We start from the raw sequence: 8,401 nt of genomic DNA on the forward strand, positions 1-8,401 counted from the left end.
GTTCACAGCAAAACTGAGTGGGACAGAGATTTCTCATTAATGTCACCTCTGTCCTTGTATTTTATTTAAACTGTTCCATGCATGTTATTCACATGGTGAATAACAATCACAAAGGAGCACAGAGGGATGCTGAAGGAGCAGGGCTCCAAATCCAGGGCTGGATTCTGTCCAGTACTAACATGGCATCCTACAAGACAAGAGAAGGGAATAGGTCCATGCTGTGACAGCCAGGACAGAATTTCAGCAAATTTTTCTCTTTCTTCTGGCTCACAGTGGCCTTGGGGCTATTTTCTCTGTCTCCTGAGTAATGGAGCACAGAGAAGTCTCAGAAGGCTCATAAGAAAGATGAAGAGAAATAAGAGGGTGGAAGGAGGGAAGGTGTTTGAGAAAATAAAATCTTCTGCCAACCCAGAAAATCCTATTTGCCAACGTAGAAAAGAAAGAAAAGTTTTATTATTGAATAACATTGAACCAGACTGTGAAGCACATCATAGGAAATCTGCTAATGAGTTTCTAAAAACAGAAAGAAATCTCATGTTTTATATAGTTGAGCTTTTACCAAACCCAAATCCACTCGCCTACCTCAAACAAAAACCTTGGCTTGGCTCACCAAAATCTTTTACAGAACCAAAATCTTTTACAGGACCCATTTGGTCCTGGGTGAGGCTTGCCAAAATCTTGTTTCTGAACCCAAGTCCAACTGCCTGCCCCAAACAAAAACAAACAAAAGTCAAATTGTTGATAGAACAGGAAGTCAGCTTTTATTTAGGAATACTTGTGACCTGAGGAGAGAGGTTAGGCTAACCCATTTCTCTGGTAAACCTAAAGGAGAACTGCTAGACTAAAGCCATCTCAAAGACTCAGATTCACTGAGGGTTTTTAAAGAGGGGGCTGAGGGAATGGAATGTGGAAAGTGAAAGCAGGAGGGAGGGGGATGTGAGCTGTGGGAGCTCTGTGCAGGGAGCCAGGTGCAAGGTCTCATCAACACTCCATCTGGTTTCTATTCCCATCCTTGATGTTATCTTAGGGTCCTGCTTTGGGTGGAATCAGCATAGCTTTGTTGATGTCTTCCTTAGTTTCTCAGGGTCTGGATAGCACATGTCCCTTGGCAAGTCTGCAGCTCCAGGCTGACTGGTAAACAACCTTACATTTATGTAAATAATGTCATCTTGCCCCATTACCAAGGTTAAAAATATCAAATAACCATGGGAAGGGAGGGAACTCAGAGAAATACATGCTAAGAAAAAAACTGTGTCCCTTTAAAAAAGTTTTTTCCCCACAGCCCAGGCAGGTTTTAGGTCTCGACATGGCTTCAGTCCTGTTCACTCCAACAGAGCAGTTACAAACGTTCTCAAGATTAATGGTAATTTGTCCTCTTGTAAGAGGATGTGACATTGTTTGCTGTACAATTTCCCCTGGTTCATCCTAAATTCACCTGGTAATTGGGGTGCTTTCTGTGCTAGTTAATTGCCTTTATCAGAGAAAAAAAAAAAAAATAAAAGTTCTCCAATCTCTATGAAAAACAGGTAGTTACAGTTTGGAGGTAGGCACCTAAGCTAAACTCCCACGATGACAGGGAGGTAGGGGCACTATTTTCCTTAATGTTTACATTTCAAAGAGATGGACCAGGCTGTAAAGCTGGCAAGATGCTTATTCAGCCAGCCTACTTATTCAAGCAGATCCAAGGGGCACATGATTTACAAATAGGTTTCCCGTGAAAATACTCTAAGGGAAGGAGGACAAAGCTTATTTCCCTTTTGGCAACAGGGAACATTTAATTTAATTTACCCGTATGATTTAAACGCTCTTCCCATGCGGTGAAGGCCTGCTTTGTAGAACCCAATTGGTGGAGCGCAGTTCTTAATCAGGATCTTAGCTAAAAGGCCAGAGAGCCAGATTCCAGTCCGAGTGAGGCTTCCATCCTCCAGGAACTGGACGGGAGTTTGCCACTAACTTTGAGGACTTCGACAAGAGGAAGATGACTAGAGGGCACCAAAGAAGCGCGCTGGAGTTGAGGGCTCAACTGAGACGTGGGACACCGTTTTGCCCAGTCTGTCTCCCCCTCAGGTAAAATGGGGAAGGCCAAAGGCGGGCGCGGGCAGCACGCAGTCGACCTTAGGCGGTGCTCATGTAAGGTGCGGTGTGCGTTTTGGATCCTTAACCGAGGGACTTTAGCTCGGCAGTGGTAGGAAAATCTCAAACAGAAAAACAACTGATGGCCGGAAGTGCCCTCGCCACGAACCCCCCCCCCCGGATCCGGAAGGGCCTGCGGAAGCTGCCGCAGAGGCCTCTGGGGAGTGTAGTCTTTCTGGGGAATGAGCCCAGGGGACAGAGACTTCTCTCGGGAGGCAGTACCGGTTTTCAGCATGGGTATTTGAAAAGCCAGGGAGACTGTCGCTACACTGGCTACCGCCCTGGTAAATTAACCGCTGCCCCGCCCAGAAGCGGCTCCGTGGGGGCCGATGGGAGCCGGAGCCCGCGAGGGGTCTGGGAGCTATTGTCATGGCGTAGGGCAGCGCCGAAGGCTGCGTGGGTCTGTCCTGCCGGCTCTGGTAGGCGAGGTTTGCGGGGGTCCTTGGCCAGGAGCCTCTGAGTTGACGGGCGCTACGTGGACCTTCCTAACTCTTCTGGGGCGATAGTGACCTGCAACTCGAATTTCTTTTTTGAAGGGGGTGGGGCGGCTCCGGTTGAGCATCCCTGGGATTTATTTGGGCAGTGGGGATGAGTCCAGTCAGGGCCAAATAGGCAAATGTGCCCTGTGCGGGGTTGGTGACGCGGCTAAGGCCGTATGTCCTTGGGTGTTTTCTGTTGACAGAGCATTTATTTGGGTCCTGCCTCTCTGAACTGTGGGAACCCAGGGCTGATCGCGAGTGCCAGGGTTTTTGTTTTTGTTTTTGTGGCGCTGGATATGTTCCTGTGAGGAAAGTGGAATACTTTGGTCAGGCCCCCTGCCTCCGGTCTGGTTGGGGGTGGTGCAGCACATTCTTTGTAAACAAGTTGTATGGGAGTAGAGTTAGTGCGCATGCAGGGGCCGGTGTTTTTTTTTTTTTTCCTTTTTTTTGTCTTTTTTCGTGTCCGGCAATGGATCGCAACCCTCAGTGAGGCACCCGTACCGGACCGGACCGGCAACGGGATCGCAACCCTCGGTGTTGCGCCCGCACTGTAGCAGTGTGCCACCGGGCTGGCCCCGGGCGGTGTATTTTTAGCTTGTTGCTATTCTTGTGTACTCTTGAGAATGTGTGAAGCAGAGGCTCTGAAGGGCTGGTCCGAAGAGCTCGGGTCTAGAAATAAAGCCTATTATTTCTTCACCCACAGCCTCAAGGACCTTTTTCCTGTTACCTAGCTCCTAGCCCTGAGTGTGAGGGTTTGTGAATGGACTTGAGGGGTCTGTGAGACCTAGCCCTAGTTCTACAGTCCCAAGTGGCAATTGGGTGGGACTGGGATGGAGCAGGTCTCAGGCCTTGATGTGCCTTGGTTTGTTGGGTGGAGGGGTGGGGGAAAGTGAGCCTGAAGTGTTCAAAATATCCTCAGGGGGTCTTGGGGGAGTGTCCTAGGTCTGGAGCCCCTGGGATTTTTAGGGTGTGGGTGAGGTTTTGTCTTCTACCCTGGCCTGCATCTAGGCAGTTTTTGAATGGGGTCAGGTCTGTTCTCTGGGACCTGTTGTCCTAGGGTTTGCCGTGTAGCAGGTGCCTTCTCTGCTCTGTCGCAAAGATCCCGGATTTAGTTGAAATGTGGGTGGCCAGTTGGCTGATTCTCCCTTTCCTTGTCTGCTTTCCCCTCATATGTTGGGCTAACCTCTGGTTTGGGGCTGTAAGGGAGTTAGGTAGGGCGGGCTGCTGGTTGACAATCCAAACTACTTCTGGCATCTAGTGGGGCCCAGGTATCAGGACTTTAATTTTATTTTTAACTTTTTGGTAAGGACAAATTTTAAACCTAACCAGTAGAATTGTAAAGTGAACCCCCATGGATCTGTCACCAGATTCAACATTTGTTAAGTCTTTGCTAGTCTTGTTTGATCTACGTTCTCTTAGTCTATGTTTGGATACACTTTGAGAATTGTAAGACCCCACAGGGATTGGTCTCTACTGACATTACCATTGACACAACTGGCTAAGGGTGTGGCACTCCATAGCTAGAATTCAAGTCTAGGGAATTTTTAGCTTTGTCTATTTGAGCAAGATATATAACTGTGCCTCAGTTTATCACAAGACCTAACTAACAGAGCTTTTGGAAGGTAAAACTTGTACAGTACCTGAAATTGTCTCTGGCATATGGTAAGAGTTTAGTAATGTCTAACTATTACTAATAATATCAACAACTTGAGGCCCATCGACTTTAAAAGGGTGAATATGACATAGCAGCATGTCAGGGCAGGCTGTATTCTGATGCCCACACCTGGCTCTGTCCCTGAGATGCTGTTTACATTCTTTTCTTCTCTGGCAGATCTGAGGCTTTTTTTTTTTTTTTTTTTTGTTTCCCCCGTAAAGGAATAAGATGCCCTTCATTTTAAACTTAAGGATTTCTAGCCTGTAATCTGGGGACCAGGAGACAATCCTGAGGCTCACATTGCCTGTTTGATCTTCAGGTCCACCTTCTCAGATCCCTGCCTGTCAGGAGAGGACAGTCTGTAGAAAAAGAGAGGACTTTGGGCTTCTGACAACCTACTTTCAGGTAGGCACCACCCACCTTTCACATTCCTTTAGTGTCTTTTGTAAACATGGCCCCAAACCATGGGCAAATTTCCTTTGCTCATCCTGACATCTTGTGCCTTGCAGTGTCCCATTTGAGGCTCAATGCCCTCACTGTTTTCCCAGGATACAACGGTTGTTGTAAGGGCAAGGGCCTGGCCTGGACAGGGAATATTAATCCAGACTGGTGCTCTCATTCAGGTCACTGCCATCCTTGCCCCAGGGTGGCTGCTGGATTCCAAGATCGTGTCAACTGCTATGAAATAAAAAGTGTTGGTAATTACCATTTATCAGGTGGTGGTTCTGTGCCAGACACTGGGCTTTGTAGTCCTCACAATATTTTAGTCCCTCAACAATTTGAAAGTTAGGAAACAAAATTCCCATTTTACAGAATGTATTAGTCCATTTCTGTTGCTTATAATGACATACACGGAACAGGGTATTTTATAAAGAAAACAAAATTTATTGCTTACGGTTTCAGAGGCTAGGAAGTCCAAAGTCCAGAGCATGCATCTGGTGATGCAGGGTATCATTTTATGAAATGGCAGAGCAGAGAGAACGAGAGAGCTTCTCATTCACTCTCTTTTTAAAGTCTTCAGAACCCCTCCCCTGACCACCATTTTTAATCCATTCCCTGCGGCATGGTCCTACAATCCAGTCACCTCTTCAAGGCTCTACCTTTCAATTTCCATAATAGGATTTCCCATCTTCTTTCAGTGACAGTGGGGGCCAAGTTTCTCATACAATTCAAGCGTCAAAGAATTTGGGGGGGACATTCAATCCACTACACAGAAGAAGTGCCATGTTACAGAGGTAAAGAAACTTTTAACTATGTAACATCTGTGGGTCAGGTGGGGTCAGGATTTAGAGCTTCTTCAGTTACCAACATTCTACAAGTTTTGTTTCATACAAAACCTCTTATCCCTTCATTTTTTCCTTTTTTTTGCTGCTAGAGTATTTGGAAGGAAATCCCAGCCTTTTACCTATAAATACCATCATATGCAGAGAAGGACTGTTTTATAAAAATATAACCATAATACTGTTATTATACTCAACAAAATTAACAGTAATTCCTTAATGTCTTAATTCACAGTTTTAAAAAAACTTTTCCCATTTGTCCTAAGAAAATGTCATTTTATGGTTCAGACTCCACACTCTTAACAATTCAGGTAAGAAGCCTGAGAGGAAGAAGAATCTGGAATTCAGCAAGGTGAAGTTTCCCTCTCCCTTCCTTTTCTCGTTACCTATTGTTGATCTCTGTTAATGACTGCATCTTCCACCCCCGGTCATAAACAGGAGCTAGAGTCCTTCTTGCTACCTTGTTCTTTGTGAAATTCCCATCCATCTGATTAGCTATTGAGTCCTCATAATTCAACCTTGTCATGTGCCTTGATTCCCCTCACTCCTGCCCCCATCTTCACTGCTGTGGTATCCAGATTTCCATCTCACCTCCACATTCTAGTTTATCCTCCACCCTGCTTTTTAAGTTATTCTTCTGAAGGAAAAATAATGATTATGTCACTTATCTGCTCAAATGGGCCATTTCTTCATCTCTGAAATGGAGGGACAGAAAAATACAACGAAAGGGCCATTTCTTATTGCCTGCCTCTGACACTCTCCAAATTCAATAATTAAAGAGTGTGGGCTCTGGAGACATTCTACATGGGTTCAAAGCTTGACTTTACCACATATTAGCTGTGTAACCTTGGGAATGTTATTTTACTCCCTGTGCCTTCCTTTTCTCATCTGTAAAGTGGGGAAAATAATAGTGCCCATTTCATGGAATTATTGTAAGGAAAATGTGATAATTCTTTTAAGGTAGTAGTAGTGTCTGGTACATAGTATGTGCTCACTGAATATTGGCTATGGTTGTTAATATTGTTATCTGATTAATCCCTCAACCCACTTTTTTCAATCATACCCCTACCATTTATTCCCTTTGGCCCTTTATAGCCAAGAGGGATTATATTCCATTCTGTGCTGTTTTATTCCTCTGTGCTTTTCTGCTTGGCAATTGAACTCCTGTTGATTTAGTCACCCATTTACCACCATTGCAAAGCATGCTTGGATTTTCTCAGGCAAAGTTATCCCCACCTACTTTTTTAGCACCAAATCACTTTATACATGAGTATTTTGTCTTTCTTGCTGGACCATGAGCTGGCTTTTTAAGGATCAGGGACCTCTTGCTCATCTTGGGTCACTGACACAGTGCCTGACACCTGACAGGTCTGAAAAGTGTTTGACCATGAAGACCTGAGCAGCCCTGTTTTCTGGCTGGAGGAGCCATCTGGATCCCCTTACTGGCCAGCTGCCACAAAAAAAAAGAAACCTCTTTCTTTCATAGTTACAGAATTTGTGTCCTGTTTAAGAATTCTTTGCCTGCCCCAAAGTCATGATGATATTCTGTCATGATTTTTTTTTCTAGAAGTTTAAATTTTTAGCTTTTACATTTAGGTTTATGACCCATCTTGTGTTAGTTTTTGTGTATGGTTTCAGGCTTTGAGGTTTGGGATAATACTACTTGCATCACGTTAGTTAAAAAGACTCTTCTTGGCTGGCCAGTTAGCTCACTTGGTTAGAGCATGGTGCTGATAACAACAGGGTCAATGATTCTGGTTCCCTTACTGGCCAGCTGCCAAAATTTTTTAAAAAAGGACTCTCCTTTTACCATTGTATTACCATTGTATTACTTTGGTGCCTTTGTTGAAAATCCATGGACCATATGTGTGGGTCTGTTTACGGACAGTCTGTTCTCTTCCATTAATCTATTTGTTCATTCTTGAATCAACAACACATTGTCTTAACTGCAGCTTTATATTGTCTTGAAATCATGTACTCTGAGTCCTCCAGCTTTATCCTTTTTCAAGGTTGTTTTGGCTATTCAAGGTCCTTTTCATTTCCATTTTTTTTTTTTTTTTAATCAGATAGCTTCTTTCTCCAAAGTCATTCTTCTGGGATTTTATTGGGATCACATTGGATCTATAGGTCAATTTGAGTAGAATCAACACCTCAAGAATGTTGGTTTTTCTAACCCAAAGTTGGTATCTCTCTCTGTTTATTTAGGTCTTTACTTTCTCTTAAGTAAATATTTTGTGGTTCCAAGTGTAGAATGTTTATACATCACTCTTTAAACTTATTCCTGTGCATTTTATGTTTCTTGATGCTTTTAGAAATGTTTTTTTAAATTTTAAATTCCTATTTATTTATGACTAGTATTTAAAAATACAGTTGAGGGGCCGGCCCGGTGGCGCACTGCTACAGTGCGCTGCTTGGGAGTGCGGCAGCGCTCCCGCCAAGGGTTCGGATCCCACATACAGACCGGTTCCCGCTCACTGGCTGAGCGAGGTGTGGGCGCAACACCGAGGGTTGCGATCCCGTTGCCGGTCCTGGTCCGGTACGGGCGCGACACTGAGGGTTGCGATCCGTTGCCGGACACGAAAAAAAGACAAAAAGGAAAAAAAAAAAATACAGTTGAGGGCCGGTCCGGTGGCGCACTCGGTAGAGTGCGGTGCTTGGGAGTGTGGGGGCGCTCCCGCCGAGGGTTTGGATCCCACATAGAGACCGGTCCGCTTGCTGGTTGAGTGCGCTGCGGGCGCGACACCGAGGGTTGCGATCCCGTTGCCGGTCGCGGTACGGGCGCGACACTGAGGGTTGCGATCCCGTTACCGGTCACGAAAAAAGACAAAAAAGGAAAAAAAAAAAAAACAAAAACC

At 45.0% G+C, this 8,401-nt stretch overlaps 1 protein-coding gene across 3 annotated transcripts in view; it reads left to right on the forward strand.

Annotated features, from left to right (window-relative positions):
* The first annotated feature begins 2,330 nt into the window (after positions 1–2,330).
* Positions 2,331–8,401, forward strand: part of LOC103581337 (zinc finger protein 343-like) — a 27,222-nt gene continuing 21,151 nt past the window's right edge. For 2 of the 3 annotated variants that reach the window (XM_008563202.1, XM_008563198.1), the window contains exons 1-2: positions 2,518–2,552; positions 4,586–4,671. The gene's annotated coding sequence lies outside the window, so the exon portion shown is untranslated. Of the gene's footprint in view, positions 2,418–2,517; positions 2,553–4,585; positions 4,672–8,401 lie in introns of those variants that run through there. The other variant, XM_008563200.1, reaches the window with a different exon arrangement.

The sequence above is a fragment of the Galeopterus variegatus genome, unplaced genomic scaffold (genome assembly GCF_000696425.1).
Source record: "Galeopterus variegatus unplaced genomic scaffold, G_variegatus-3.0.2 Scaffold12828, whole genome shotgun sequence".
NCBI classification, from domain to species: Eukaryota; Metazoa; Chordata; class Mammalia; order Dermoptera; family Cynocephalidae; genus Galeopterus; species Galeopterus variegatus.